We start from the raw sequence: 16,708 nt of genomic DNA, 5'->3' as shown, positions 1-16,708 counted from the left end.
AGCAAGAGAGAGGTCACATAAGAAACCCATGAAACAAAGGGCACTTGTGGGGATAACAAGTACACTGTAACACTGAAAGTGCCTCTGACATCAACAATTCACATTGTCTTGGCCAGAATATTAAGATACAAGCCCACAAGATCACAATTGCCCACAAGCCCCTACCAATTTGATCTCTGAAATCATTAAAGGTTGCCTTTTGGATAATCCCTGAATGTTCATCAAGTGATACAACAGTCTTGACACTGTGCAGACTCTCCATGCTTCTTTGTTTACATGTCTAAGCACTGATGAATAGGAGGAGCTGTAGCAGGAGATTATGACTCATCCTACTCTTTTTCCCTCCCTCTTCCTGTCACAACACAAAAAGAGACACCTTTGTATCAGTATAGGCCTTTTTAGTTGGTTAAACACCATCATCAAAGCCACAACTCTAGTCACAAGTTGCCACTATAAGAATTGAAGGACCCAAATATGACTCTAGCGCAACACTCTAAGACCCCACAATAAAGCTGAGCTGCATCGGCTACAGATCTGTTGGTTCTTATCTATAGAGGAGCTTAAATATCCCAAGATATCTCAAAGCTGGTCATCTTGGGTCCCCTTTACCCAAGAGATATAAGAAAAAGAGTTCACATCTGTTGGAGCTGCCACTAAGATGACACAATATCCCTGCATAGCCCGAGCCCTAGCAGGTGTGACACAGATCCAATGTGACTGATCTTCAGAAATTCAATTTGTGCACTCATGGGTGAAAGTTTGTTGTCACAGTTACAAAGTCTCTGCATAAGAAATACTGTATCGAGACAAAACATGAAGCAACAGCCTGATGCTGCGGGAAGTCGTATATGACCAGGGCTCTCTATAGGTGTTTCCTAGGTACTTAAACTATTAATGAAATATCCGTAGTATCAAGTCAATAACAGGTCGGGGTGCGACACCTGGAGCCCCTGTGGATCAGCTCTCTCATATTATGGATAGAGATGATAGAAGATGAGTTTGTCCATTAGTGTAGTGGTTGCCTCCCGACTAAGTTTGTGGATGGAAGTTGATCCCTGAAAATTTAGGGCGAAGGCATGTAGTGGCAGCCCATGGTTCTTTGATATTTGCTTCAATGGAAAGGAGCCAACTGTATTGCCCACTTTGCTACATATGGTTGCCTGCTCTGACTCCAAGTTAGTAGATGGGGCATGACCCCTAAAAATGTCAGGTGCAGGTATGTACAGGCAGCCCAGTGTTGGACAGGCCCACCAAAGTACCAGAAGATACTTCGGAGAGCCCAGACTCTAACCCAATACTGTACAGCAGAAGACGACGTAACCTAAAGCTAGTAGGATCTATTTCCTGGTGACAATGGTTGGACCCCACTTTATTTTATCTGGTGGGTCCAATGAACCCCATTGTGAAAGCCCATGGCTCTCTGTAGGTGCTGCTCATATGCATTTCAATGGTAGAGGAACCTGCAGAGGGTACTGTCTGCTTCCTTCTCAAACCCTAAGGTCGTGGAAATAGACTGACCCCTGAGAATGTATGGTGTGTGTGTGCAGAGGTGGATTCTACCTCTAGGACCTTTCTCCAGAATGGTGGTCCCTTGACCCCTCATTCAACTGATAAGGCAAATTCTCACATCTTATCAGAGAATGAATTGAGTGGTGGCCATGTCTCTCCATTGACTTCTATAGAAGTCAAGTTAACATTCGAGAACATCTCCTGTGCTGTGGGTGTGCAGAGGCCGCTCTCAGGCACTTCGATGTGAGCCTACAGTCAGCTTAGTTGCCCTCTCCCTTACGGATGATACAGTTGTCTGCCTGTTGATCTTACCCTAATGTAGTGGACAGGGCAGATATATAGTGGCCACCCAGGGCTCTAAGCAGAGGCCACCTTGATGCACTTCAATGGCAAAGGCAGCGGAATCTGCAGGGGGGCGGCCACAACGTACCTGCCCAATACTCACTAAAGGGTCATCCTTCACCCACTACACTAGCCTGCTGTACCATCTGCAGCCAAATGGAACTATTATTACGAGTGTTGACCCTTTAAATCCCACCGCTGGAAATGACTGATGGGTTTCAAAGGCCGGTGCCTCACTGGTTGCCCTTCTCCACCAGCTTCATCAGGGATGATCTGTCTCCATCCACACCTTAGAGTTAGAAAGCCTCAAACTGGCTGCAGCGGGAAGGTAAGAGTGGAACCAACTCTTATGGAAATATTACACACGTGGCACATGTGGCACATGTGTTACGGAAATTTCTGAAAATGGGGATGTTTTGGTAGCTAGCCATACGTTTCTGTAATCCCTACTCCAGTAATGGGTGGTGCCAGGCTGTGCCCTATCTGCAGAGGGATCCGAATGGAGTCCCATTCATCCTCTATAGGAGTCACAGAGGAGATGTTCTCCAATGTTTACTGGAGACAAGGTCACCACTAAATTCATTCTCTGATAAGATGCGAGAAGTTGAATGAGGGGGTCAAGGGACCACCATTCTGGAGATAGGTCCTAAAGGTAGAACCCAGCTATCTAGTGGGCATGTGATGAAATACTAGGATTGGGAGACCCCTTTACTACACCCGAATCTCAGGACATCACTGCTGTATAAAGGTTCTGCAGTCACAAGTTGTGTAGATTTGTAGAAGATCCCTTTCTACAACCCTCATAAGCAAATAATACATCGATTAGGATTTTATTGATTACCAAAAACCTCAATTTACATCTTTAGGAATATTCGCTACAAATATGATCCAAAATATTCCCAGTCACTCCATAAAAGTGACGATTCTTGTCTTATCTTCCAAGGGGATTTATAAGGAGACCACTACTACTGCATAGCGGTACATAGAGGGGTCTGATCAATGCTGGGGGACTACAACTCCCATTCTTTTCTGACACCTAACCTCTGAACATACTGAGAGTTGTAGTTAGAATGGAGTAAAGTAAGACAACAGAAAAAAACAGCAATGCTCAATGCAAGATTAACGAGGTTAATAATTTGCTTCTGATTAAAGGGATCTGTACATTGAGGCTGCGTTCACACGCTGCAGTTTTAACTGCATCGCGATCAATTTCAGGAGCAGTTTCTTAAAGACACGAACTGAACAGGTAAATCACATTTATTGCACATTTTCCCCTTCAAAATCCAATTCAGCCGTAAGAAACGGCACCGAAAACTACATCAAAACTGATCACCGTGCAGTGTGAACGCAGTCATAGACCATCACAACACCTTATATGAACTGGGTTGATATATTTTATAATAATGAGACTATATTACGTCTGATACCAGATAATTGACGATACCTTCATCTGCATCTATTATAGTCATTAACTACTTCACTGCTGCCTCCGAGCAACATCCGTCCACAGATAGATATTTCATAGAATGCACAACAGATACAAAGTATCCACAGAACCTTCACAACATTCCAAATAAAAACAAACTCCGTCTAAAGTCGCCCCCCACAAGTTTTTTTTTTCCGATACGAGTGTGTGTACTCACCGATTTACACGACGCAGTCAGATACGTGAAGTGGCTGCAGGTGAGGCTCCGAAGACTTCATTCAATAAGTCACACAGCGGCTCGGGCTTGTTTGGCTCCGGAGGGAATGACCTTGGCTTCTTCTAGGCTGTTTGAAGATTCAAGAGAGAGAGAAAAAAAAGCTTAGTTCCCAACATTTCAGCCAAATCGAAGCCACTACTCTACGGCTTTGAGCATCTTCGGCATCTCTATGGAGAGGCAACCTGTTAGCAGCAGAGAGTAGTCGCTGCTGCTGATGCTGATGCTGCAGGCAACCTCTGCTGAGACAATTGGCCAGCGATCTCAAGATGCAGCAGAGAGCAAGACAAGGAACATAGTGGCAAAACGGGGACAAAAGACAAAGTCCAGCTTCTTACTAGATCTCTCAAGCCATTCCCAGGTATTAAAGGAGATGCATAGCGGAATAGTCCTAATCCCCATAACGGTGTCCTGCTAGGCATGATGCAGCCCTATTCATGTCAAGCTGCTCTTACAACCAGCGTCTTGCCATCATAGCAACACAGACAGCAACCCTATCTATAGCTATGGGACATCTGCAGGATCATTCGGCTGAGATTACCAGATAGCAACACAATAGGAGGGAGCTGCCGGTGATGGAGCGTAGGGATCCTACAGGTTATAGATCTCTATACATGCCGTGTAATTATGTACACGGGATTAGATGATTATTGTATCACATCGGATTTGCTTTCTAAGAAATGAGGCAAAGGGGCTTCAAAGAAAAAAACTGGTGGAAGCGTCAGCGATGAGACAATATAAGTAATTGGTGGTTAATTGGCCTTAATTATGCAGTAAAATACAATTGCCTGTTGTGTATTAGTGGTGGTTTATATTTCTATTCCTATATCTACTTACCCACATTATTCCATTTAAAGGAAATCTACCTTCAAAATCCATCATGATAAACAGGGACACTTATTCATTGATCCAGGCACCGTATTTGTTATCCTTGGCTTCCTTCCTTCTAAAATCAATGTTTAAAATTATACTCTTGGGGGGGGGGGGGTGATACCAGAGCTCCTCCAAGCTGCAGCTTCACAAGTTGTTACACTGAGATTAGAGCAGGCAGAGGGAGGGGGAAGTGCAGAGGGAGCAGGGGGGAGCTGAGAGAGAAGGGGGTAGACAGGGTAACAGCCTATGAAGCTAATGCCTGGAGAGGCTCTAGTAATGCCCCCCAGAGCCCTAATGCCACATTAGCATAATTTTAAAAGCTGATTTTGTAAGGAATGATGCCATAGATAAGAAATATAAGAATATTAGCATAGTCAGGGTGCCCGGATCTATGAGTACTGCCCCTGGTTTATCAGGGTGGAGTTTGAACGTAAATTCCTTTAAATGGAATAATCTGGGAAAATAGATATAGAAATATAAACCACCATTAATACACAACAGGATTTTTATTTTACTGCATAATTAGGATAATTAACCACCAATTACTTATATTATCTCATCCGACATTGACGCTTCCGCCTGTTTTGATGGTAGATTTCCTTTGATTCTACACATTGGCATCAGAAAAGGTTTATCCTAAAAGGAGAGCCTTGGAAAGGGTTGTCCTCCCAGCTACAATGCCATACAATACAATATGACTTTATTGATCCCGTGGGAATTTGTTTGTACATAGAGTCCGGGCATAATTTTACAGATGGTTACATACAATATCACAATACCACAGTACAAAAAAAATTAAACATAGTATACACACACTTTGCCGGGTTTGGGGGGGTTGGGGGTGGTTTCCTTGCACAAAAGTTTGGCTAAAGAGTGTGATGGATTTGGGAATAAAGGAGGAACCTATCAATGAGCTCCCCGTAGAGTTTGTCCTCCCGTCCCTAATATAACCCACAATAACTGCATCATCGGAGCTAATAATTATTGTAAGAAAAGATACTAAAGGCCAGATGTATCACTGTTCTGGGCTTAAGTGTAGTTGTTGCACCACAATTATGACAAGTTACAACCATCTGTGATGAGTTGAGTTCCTGCCTCTTATTAATCACTTTACTTTAGGCACAGTGTTACATCAAGGCAGTTACATGTGATCCTCCTACAAGCTCCTCTCTGCTTCTCTCCCACACCCCAGTATGAGAATGACCCCCACAGCAGAGCTGAGGTGTGTGACACCAGTGCGGTCATCCTGCTACACGGGACACTTCTCTGTACTGTCTCTCCGCCACACACTTCTCTTCTATCCTGCTACATGGGACACTTCTCTGTATTATCTGCAACATCCTACAAACCTCTCTTCTATCCTGCTACGTGGGACACTTCTCTGTACTGTCTCTCCACCACACACTTCTCTTCTATCCTGCTACACAGGACACTTCTCTGAACTGTCTCTCCACCACACACTTCTCTTCTATCCTACTACATGGGACACTTCTCTGTACTGTCTCTTCACCACACACTTCTCTTTTATCCTGCTACATGGGACACTTCTCTGGACTGTCTCTACACCACACACTTCTCTTCTATCCTGCTACACGGGACACTTCTCTGTACTGTCTGTAGCTCCCACACACTTCTCTTCTATCCTGCTACACAGGGGACACTTCTCTGGACTGTCTCTACACCACACACTTCTCTTCTATCCTGCTATACGGGACACTTCTCTGAACTGTCTCTCCACCACACGCTTCTCTTCTATCCTGCTACACAGGACACTTCTCTGTACTGTCTCTCCACCACACACTTCTCTTCTATCCTACTACATGGGACACTTCTCTGGACTGTCTCTACACCACACACTTCTCTTCTATCCTGCTACACAGGGGACACTTCTCTGGACTGTCTTACACCACACACTTCTCTTCTATCCTGCTATATGGGACACTTCTCTGAACTGTCTCTCCACCACACACTTCTCTTCTATCCTGCTACATGGGACACTTCTCTGCACTGTCTCTCCACCACACACTTCTCTTCTATCCTGCTACACGGGACACTTCTCTGTACTGTCTCTCCACCACACACTTCTCTTCTCTCCTGCTAAACAGGGGACACTTCTCTGTACTGTCTCTACACCACACACTTCTCTTCTATCCTGCTACACAGGGGACACTTCTCTGTACTGTCTCTACACCACACACTTCTCTTCTATCCTGCTACACAGGGGACACTTCTCTGTACTGTCTCTACACCACACACTTCTCTTCTATCCTACTACACAGGGGACACTTCTCTGTACTGTCTCTCCCCCACACACTTCTCTTCTATCCTGCTACACAGGGGACACTTTTCTGTAGTATCTGCAAATCCAACAAACTTCTCTTCTCTCTTGCTCTGAGCTGAGCCTTTTGCAGATTGTATGTAAATAGAAGGTCATGAACTGTAAACAGAGGCTGCAAGTAGTGTCTGTAGTGTCTGTAGGATCTTTAGGTTTACCTCATGCAAAGGTCTAATTGATGGAAGTCCCACAAATGGTTGCCCCCAATCAGATATTTCCATTTTGCTCATTCGGTCTGTGAAATATAGATGTTTGTCATCCATATTTTCTGGACTGCATAAGTCATCTACCGAATCACCGATCATGGTTGTAAAGCATCGTTGATTCCTCTGTGCTCAGATTTCAGAAGATTTCATCTACAGTTCAGTCTAATAATCTAATCTATAATCTAGTCTAAGCATCTAATAATACTTGAAAAAAAAGAACCCAGAGTCCTGAAGCGCGTCGTTTCTAGAGATCATCACATAAAGACAAGTTTTATCTAATTCCTAAATTGCTTGTACCTACATCATTGTTCTACATCCCGAAGCATTCAGCCAACTGTATTCTAGCATCCACTTTACCTACAAAGCTATTTTTGAGAGTTGTGCCTTGCAATTCCAAAAACAGAAAAGTAGAGTCCATTTGTGCACCGTGTGATACTACCCTACGAGCTCTCTTTATTCTCCATTTTTCAGTTGCTGCTTATCTGGGGGACAACTGTTATGTACTGATAGCAGATTTGCATTATGCATGTGTAATAACACGGCAGATTGATGCCGGCATAAAATAAATCCGAACATAAACAAACATAACAAAGGATTTAAAGGGGTTGGCCTCTTTACCTCATGTTTTTGTAATGTGTGTGTAAGTGTAGGGGGCAGGGTATTAGGTAAGTTACCAATACACATCTAGTAATAGTTCTGCTCCACTTTCTTGATATGTAAAGTGAGGCCTCCTTTAAAATGGCCACATATGGAGGGTCATGTGATCTCTATCTTTCCATGAGCAATCGCCCTGCCAGGACATAACTACTGTCACAAGGTACTGGCAGGGCAATTGTACATGGACAGTTAGAGATCACATGACCCTCCACCTGCAGCCATTTTATGGACAGGAATGATGAGGTTTGGCTGATAAGGTAAAATATAGGAGGCTTCACTTAACACCTGGTTAATTTATATAAATATATGAATGGTCCATACAAAAAATATGGGGGTAAGTAGGTTCAGATTAAATCAAATCAAAAGACGAGGGGGCACTGTCTCTGTCTGGAGAAATCAAGGTTTAATCACCAGAGGTGACAGGGCTTTTTTACTATGAGAACTGTCAATCTGTGGAATAGCCTGCCTCAGGCGCTGGTCACAGCAGGGACAGCAGAGAGCTTCAAGAAGGGTCAGGATGCCTTTTTACCCCTAAATAACATTGATGGTTATGTTATATAGAAGTGTTTCTCCTCAATACCTTCCTTATCCAATCCCTTCCTTTCCTTTGTTGAACCTGATGGACAAGTGTCTTTTTTCAACCGTATAAACTATGATACTATGATACATCAAGAAAGCGGAGCAGGACTATTACTAGATGTAAATTGGTTAATTACCTCATATCCTGCCCCCCCCCCCACACACACTTACAAACACATTATGAAAAATGTGTAAATGGTCAAATGGCCAACCCATTTTAACCTTTGATTTTTACACATTATAAACCAAATGCAATGAATTACATGAAACCTATAAAGTCCCATGTAAATGTATTTATTAACCAAAACTAGTTCAGAAATTCCCATGGCAAATACAAGCCGCAGCAATTTTCTCTATAATCTTCTTCTTTAACGGTTAATGTAAGTGCACATAGAAGTGGAAAGCATCATTAGGCTCCTAGCAACCAAAATGAAATTACCAGGGGCCTTGGACACATCGTCATTAGTAGGGATTTGGGATCTTTTCTCTGCCTTTTGGCTAAGATCAAGTGTAGATCTAATACTCTCTGAGAAGGAACTCTGGAAGGAAGCCTGAATTTTGGAAACGACCTGGAGTCATTTTATCCCAAACCAGGGGTTAAATTTCTGCTGATATTGATGCAAACCTAAATTTATAGAGTAGCTGCTTTCATGCCCTTTGTGTCCCTGGAGGGACTAACAGTCCTTGGACTCTTTTTGTCAGGGTTGGGGCTAAAACTTTATTTCTGAATCCTACAGTATCCTGGCACCTAAGGTCGATTTGGGATGAATTTCCGTGGCTTCCCGCACAATATACACAGCACTTAGTAAGTGCCTTATATACAGTGAAGCCGGAGTAATCCATCGCTGTATTCTCTGTGGAGGTCCTGGCAGTCACTGACAGCTGCTCCATCTTCCTGTGGCTGCAGGTTCTGCAACAAGGAAGATTTAAAACCTCAGAGTTACTTGCGGTTCAGGCAGTGAGCAAACGGTTAAACAGCTCTTAAAACTACTTACTGAACTCTGTAATCTGGTCTAGGATCTGAAAATTTTTAGGCCTCTGTTTAAGAGGTCTTAGGAGTTATTCATTGGTTTTGAATTTATTCGTTTTGAAGTTGTCAGGGGAAGTTGTCATGACAGTCTGGGCCGGATTGAGAAGAAACCGCTACACCGGAGAGTTATCGATTGTTGTCATCTCCTCTGACCTGGGTGTAAATCCTTCTAATCCGAGGCAAAGGGCTGGTCTTTAGTAGTTGTTAATCGCTGGGGCTTTAACTAGGGATGAGTAGTTCAGGGGAACCCGAATCTGAAGGTCCAGTTCACCCCACGCAAACCCCACTGGTGACTCCTCTGATGTCATCGAGGAATGGCTATCCTAGGGAGATACAATTGCTTTACCGGTGACATTTAAAGGGTTTGTCAACCACATTTAAAGGGTTAACACCTGGGGATTAGTGTCTCCACTGATCGGGGGTTGTTACTGGCATGGAGAATGTAAGTGACGAATGACGAATCCAAACTTCTGGCCAAAGTCCAAGTTCGGGGACCCGAACATTTTGGTTCATGTCTGCTTATCCCAAGTTGAGACTACCTGACATACTGGGGCTTATTTACTAAGGGTCCTGGGGCCACATTTTCGTCGGGTTTCCCGACTTTTCGGTGATTACGCCGGGGATTGTGTCGCCCGTGATCGGATTGTGTCGCGGGATTTAACATTTAAATTTGTGTAGCAAGCCAAGCACTTACATGCACCAGGAGGAAGATGGTGAACTCCGGCGGACCTGAGCGGGGAAAGCGACACAAGCGGGAAATCTGGCAAACGATCTTCTTGAATCGCCCAGATGTGTATTCCGGCGGACATTCCGGATCGGGGATCGCGCAGGACCGGGTTAGTTAATGTGACCCACTGACTATATTTGTAAAACAAACTGCGCCATCTGTAGTGTAATGGTCGGTCAGCAGAACTGAAGACATTGGGGGGCATTAATCATAGTCTGTTAGACTGTTTTGAGCGTTTTTTAGCGCAAAAATCTGGCGCATTTATTTGCCATTTTCTGGCGCACGGCAAAGTCCGCCACTTAGTGGTTTTGAGTCCCTGCGCCTTATCTGACATAGTGAGTGCGTCCTATACAGATGTTTGGACGGGATCTATCGCTAATTTGCGCCTAAAAAGGCGCAAAATAGGCGCAGAAATGCACCTACTCTGAGCAGGTGCACTTCCAAAAAAAAATCACTTTACATTACAAAAAACATAAATTTTAGGTTCCAAAATGAAGAATTCCCTCTATGCAACATGGAAAATCCTTCGGATCCTTTTTTTACATCTCTGTAACTTTTAGTCCCTGCAGTTACATCACAATGATAGTTTATGTGCAGAGATGAAGCCCTGAACGTTCTGTCACATTTTCTCAGTCTCCTTTCATTATTGCTCACAAATGAGATCTAACAATTTGAGACAAATTCGGACATGCGACAATTCCAAAGTGCATTTACTAAGGCAGAAATAGATCCATCATAGATCAGGAGCCAAAAAGAAGAACAAACCAGGCGCAAAAACAGGTGAACCTGAGACCCACTATGATTAATGTCCCCCATTATTGCCGTCTGGGTGAAACATTACACAATAGAGCCGCCTTCCTTCAGCTCTGGAGGTAGCGTAGCAACACACTGATACAGAAACTGGGGTGAGCCTGTTACCAGGATGTCATTGTTATCTGGTGACAGGCTCTTATAGCCTATGCTATGCTGATTTTAAAAAATGCCTTTCTCTGCAATCTGAATCATTTCAGTACTGTATACAAGTTTAATTCACATCACCTGGCTCCCGGCGTGTAGGGAGGAGCTGGGGATGGGCAGCTGCATCCTGTGTGTGCCTGTGTCTCCTCTTCCTCTGTCCACACCATCCCCCAAGGAGCAGGATGAGTGTGGAGGAGAGGAGACACAGACAGCTTCCCCCTTCCCTGGGACTGACCGCACACTGCTGGCAGGGAGCCAGGTAATGTATATTACACTTATATAAAGTACTGAAATGATTCAGAATGCTGTCAAAGGCATTTATAAAATCAGCATAGCATAAGCTATTGGAACCTGTCACCAGCTAAAAATCACATTCCTGGTGACAGGTTCCCTTTAAATTCTCAGAAAACCCTTTCTTTGAGCATCTCTCTTTTACAGACCTCCCCATATATGTCTTTATCACTCATGAATTACATGAAATGGTTAACATTTTCTGTGGTTATATGCTTTCCCATTAAACCCGATATCATGAAGTGAGCAGCCGCAGTAGTGTACAGAGGTCATGTCTCCAGAGGTCGGAGATATGATCTTTAAACGGCAGGAAATGTAACAATGATCAATATACGTTACGGTCGGTCTCCTCCTCTAGAGGCTCGTGCCGCTCCGATCACAAGTGTTTTATTGGCCGCCCCCAACACATTTATGGGATACGAGTAAAATAAAACATGTTGCTCAACACCTGCATGCTACTCGGTATCCAAGATCTGCCAAGTGCAATTAGATGGCTGGCAGGACCCTGGAGTATCCGCTGCAGGAGAACAATTCATTGGATTTTTCTGGAGATTCTGCTGGAGTGTTCATCTTAATCTCCCAGCTCCGAAGACGACTTCTTACAGGCAGTTTAGTTATTGTTTCTGATAAGAGACTCTTTCAGTGCTGGAGGATATGCAGCTGCTTCAGGTCAAAGACCATACTCTTAAACCCAAAATTCTTAAAGATACTCAGGATAACAAAATAACACATTCTCTAATTAACTGTTATTAACAAAAATACAGCATTTCACAAATATAATTCCAACCTGTCTCTATCAGTCCTGGTGTTAATGTTTTGGTTGTCCTTGGAGACAACCATAAAATCCTGAATATGGTCATACAGATTCCTCCAGCTTCTCTTGTACTGCAGAAGGAGGGGCAGAAGGCAGAGAACACTACAGACACAGGCACTTCCTGTCCAGCAGAAGCTCAAAAGACAAGATAAGATCTGTATCCGAGAGGATGTGGAGGGATAGCAGTGCTGACTGTGTGTTTTATAGGTGAGGTAGCAGAGCTGAGTGTGTCATTGTGTCTCATATCCATCTCATCATTCTGATCTGTCTCATCACTCTGTGTCAGATACTAGTAAAATGTACAGAAGTTAAATAAAAGTGTAGATAAACCCTGTACCCCAATAATCTAAGCACATTGTCAGCACACAGCAGCTCATAGCAAAGAGGGATCATGAAGTGTCTGCTTAGAGAGTCCCCACCCACACTCTGGAATCTTGCACTGACCATTAGTAATAAAACTGAGTAAAATTGTAAAGTAAGGGGTTAAAAACTATCTTTATTATGTTAACATCGCTAGGAGATTAAAATTTAGGAAATTTCTTTCATGGGCAAATCCCTTTAATGGCTGCAGGAGGTGCCCTGAGACACTACAGCTAAACTCATTTACATAGATCAGTATCATCCTGGTCTACTTCCTTACCCATCAATAATGGGGTTTCCCACCTTCCAGAGGATTCAGATGAGGGAAGGAAAGTTTCCGCAAAAATATTTGAAACGTCATGTTGTGCCAACCATATAAAAGAGAATGTGTAGCTGAAATCATAGTTAAACAATAGAAAAATGTAAATACTATTTCTAATAGATTGGGCATTTTGGGCGCCATTTTTATATTTTAGGAAAAATGGAAAAAAAAACATTTTTATACATTTGTTGGCCACTAGAGAGAGCATCTGCTCTCATCTATTTCAATGCAAGGCACAGAACACAGATGATCAATACATGGTGAAGGACCTTTGATGATGTCATGATTAGGGAGGAGCTAGTGTCCTGCTCATGTTCTCCTGAAAGCAGTAGAACAAATTTGTTCCAGACCAGTTCCTGCGACAGTGCAGACAAAGATGTGCATGAGACATTGCAATGACCAGGAGAGGACTATGACTCCTCTCCCTTCATGATATAATCACTGGTCTTGTCCACCTTGTCAGCATTAGAGATAGGGTCATCTCCTGTTCTTACTTTCCTAGGGACTATGTTCTATGTAAATTGATAAAGTACACAGGTGTGGGAAATATTACATTATTTTTTTTAATTCATTGATTTTTAATAGTTCATTAGATGTGAGAAGCAATAAAACATTCCTCAAAAGTTTCTAAAAACAAAAACTCAATTTACCATAAAAATCTATCATGATAGAGCAGGGACACTTACTCATAGATCCAGCATGGAAATGACAGCAGGAAGTTCTCACTACACAAGCACTGAGGAAGCAGGAAGGAGGCTGAGACAGTGTAACAGCCTGTGAAGTCAGATCACTGAGGGGCTAGGATAGGCCCTCGGTTTCATTAGCATACATTTAAATAATGTTAGGAAGGCAGGAGGCCATGGATAACAAATATAAGCAGATTACCGCGGTCCCGGTGCCTGGATCTATGAGTAATGTCCCTGGTTTATCAGGATGGATTTTTATGGTAGATTTCCTTTAAATCTTAATTTACAGGTGTTTAAACTTATATCCACATAAATATGATTGGTGGTGGTCACTCCCCCAAACCCCATACAAATCAGTTGTCCTCAGCAAATTGAAAATCAAGCTCCCTTCTCATTGCAGTGGCCATAACGTGTTACTGCACATCAGTTTTCTTTATTTCATTGGGAGTTAAGCTGCAGTGATTCAGTTCAGCCACTATAAAGAGAACATCACTTTCTGCTTCCTATTCCATCCTGTATATCAACTGCTGAGAATATAATATTGTGGACATATTTGTGTCATCACTAATATCTATCTCCAGGATAGGGGATAAATGTATTATTGTTGTGGTTCTTAGCTGTTTGACCTGCCACAATCCGCAGAATGGGGAATTGCAGGTTCCTCTTATATGCTCAATAGCAAGGGGCTATCTTGTTAGCTACTTCAGAAGTCCTATAACGATCCAAAGACCATAGGATGGAGCTCCGCCCTGTGCTCCAGGACCATAGGATGGAGCTCCGCCCTGTGCTCCAGGACCATAGGATGGAGCTCTGCTCTGTGCTCCAGGACCATAGGATGGAGCTCTGCCCTGTGCTCCAGGACCATAGGATGGAGCTCCGCCTTGTGCTCCAGGACCATAGGATGGAGCTCCGCCCTGTGCTCCAGGACCATAGGATGGAGCTCCGCCCTGTGCTCCAGGACCATAGGATGGAGCTCCGCCCTGTGCTCCAGGACCATAGGATGGAGCTCCGCCTTGTGCTCCAGGACCATAGGATGGAGCTCCGCCCTGTGCTCCAGGACCATAGGATGGAGCTCTGCTCTGTGCTCCAGGACCATAGGATGGAGCTCTGCCCTGTGCTCCAGGACCATAGGATGGAGCTCCGCCCTGTGCTCCAGGACCATAGGATGGAGCTCCGCCCTGTGCTCCAGGACCATAGGATGGAGCTCTGCCTTGTGCTCCAGGACCATAGGATGGAGCTCCGTCCTGTGCTCCAGGATCATAGGATGGAGCTCCGCCCTGTGCTGCAGGACCATAAGATAGAGCTCTGCCCTGTGCTCCAGGACCATAGGATGGAGCTCGGCCCTGTGTTCCAGGACCATAGGATGGAGCTCCGCCCTGTGCTCCAGGACCATATGATGGAGCTCTGCTCTGTGCTCCAGGACCATAGGATGGAGCTCTGCCCTGTGCTCCAGGACCATAGGATGGAGCTCTGCTCTGTGCTCCAGGACCATAGTATGGAGATCCGTCCTGTGCTCCAATGGCTTTTGTGAGGCCTCTGAATCTGCTAACAGGGGGGTAGACCGTGAAGTCCACAGCAGATCTGTCCTATGCTCCAGGACCAAATGATGGAGCTCAGCCCTGTGCTCCAGGAAAATAGGATGGAGCTCCGCCCTGTGCTCCAGGACCATAAAAGGCAATAAATATAATTTATTTATTCAAAAAATGAAAGTGGTTTTCCAAGGTAAAAGTAGTGATAACAGATCTTAAGGGGGTTGTCCCTTTAAGATCTGTTATCAATACTTTTACCTTGGAAAAACCCTTTTTTTTTTAAAAAAAATGACTTTCGATGAAAATATGAGTATTTTACATGCATTTGATTCTCGGTGTATTCTAAGAGGTTTAGCAATGTTATGCTCTGGAAAAGCAGCAGATCCTACCTAAATCCACTGTATGGGTGTACGGATAACCAAGCCCAGCACCAAGCCGCAGGCCCCCAGATCTAAGCCCTGGTGTGATCCTGATATGTATATTGTCACACATTACTATAATCCCCTTTACCCCGCACTACTATGATCCGAAAGAACTAAAGCGTCTTTCTGCACACATCCCACGTATCGGTTGTACGGTGCGCTCCTACTGTTTCTTCCATTGTTGGAATACACAGCTTCTTCCTATGGAGCAGGAGACTAGGTTTAGTTTTATTTTCCTCTTTTGTCTCAGCAAATATTGCATTTTTAACAAAAGCCAGAGGTTTACTGAGGAAAATGCATCAAATTATGTGCACCGAATTTGTCACGTTTTGGACTTCTTTTGCCATGTTCCAAAGGCTATTTAAATAGTTGAGTATTGACTCATAAAGAACTTAGGAAGCTACTCAATACTCTCGCTGACAAGCACAAAATACCCCAGGACCCCGGGTATGCTGATGACTTTGTGGATTGGCTTCCTCTTTAGTACTAGGCATGTTTAAGAAACCTACCTATTTAGGTGGTAGGTGCCTCATTATACGTGAGGATAGCCCTTTTAAGGGCTAATCCTCATGTCCCCTGTATATTTTTTTCTAACTTTTATTACCCTCATATGCTAATTTTCTAAATAGGCTACTGGGGCGTGGAGTAGCCAGAGCTGAGGTTACACAGGCAGCTACTCCACGCCCAAGTAGCCTCTTTGATCCTCCTACCGGCATATCTTCGTCCACGAAGAAGCTTATATCACAGGACCTATTTAAAGAGGACCTGTCACCAGAAATTAGTGCCCCTATCCAAACATTCCCACTAAATCTCCTCCCCAGCCCCTTTCTAAATCTGCCCATTTCATAACCCTGGCTTTAATCAAACTCCACTAATCGTCCCATAAGCATATAACACACTTAGAGGTCCGATCGACGGAAGAGCGGTCCACCTTATTCATTATTCGATTTCATCCTCATACATTAAAATGTGCAAATAGCACATTGTAATGAAAGGGTTAAAACAAGGCAGCCTCAGGTCTTCAGAAGAACCGAGGCTGCCATGGAGATCGATCGCTGCTCCCCGATGACGTCATGGGGAGCGACGATCATCACCAAGATGACAATCTTGCTGCTAGCACCGATCGTGGCTTTTACCGGCAATATGCAGCAAAGACTTAACGGCTATGGAGAGGGCTCAGCCCGTGAGCCCTCTCCATGTTCCCGCACCCGATTTGCGCCGTACTATTACGGTGCACGTCAGTAAGGGGTTAAGTCATGTCAGAGATCCATGTAGAGATCTGTCCAGTCAGGGAACATCTTAGCTGGAAATATAATGCATTAGGAACCTATTGCTCAGGCACCTCCTCCTAGGTCCCTTTTTCTGATTC

General features: G+C 44.0%; 1 protein-coding gene across 2 annotated transcripts in view; it reads right to left on the bottom strand.

Moving 5' to 3' along the window:
* The window catches only part of ANKFN1 (ankyrin repeat and fibronectin type III domain containing 1), a 530,260-nt gene that overhangs the window by 259,683 nt on the left and 253,869 nt on the right, over window positions 1-16,708 (bottom strand). The window contains exons 1-2 of one of the 2 annotated variants that reach the window (XM_072112311.1): window positions 3,890-3,963; window positions 3,495-3,621 (exon numbers count right to left, since the gene is read on the bottom strand). The gene's annotated coding sequence lies outside the window, so the exon portion shown is untranslated. Of the gene's footprint in view, window positions 1-3,494; window positions 3,622-3,889; window positions 3,964-16,708 lie in introns of those variants that run through there. The other variant, XM_072112310.1, reaches the window with a different exon arrangement.

This window comes from Engystomops pustulosus, chromosome 6, assembly GCF_040894005.1.
Source record: "Engystomops pustulosus chromosome 6, aEngPut4.maternal, whole genome shotgun sequence".
Classification (NCBI taxonomy): Eukaryota; Metazoa; Chordata; class Amphibia; order Anura; family Leptodactylidae; genus Engystomops; species Engystomops pustulosus.
This window is presented reverse-complemented; position numbering and strand designations above follow the sequence as displayed.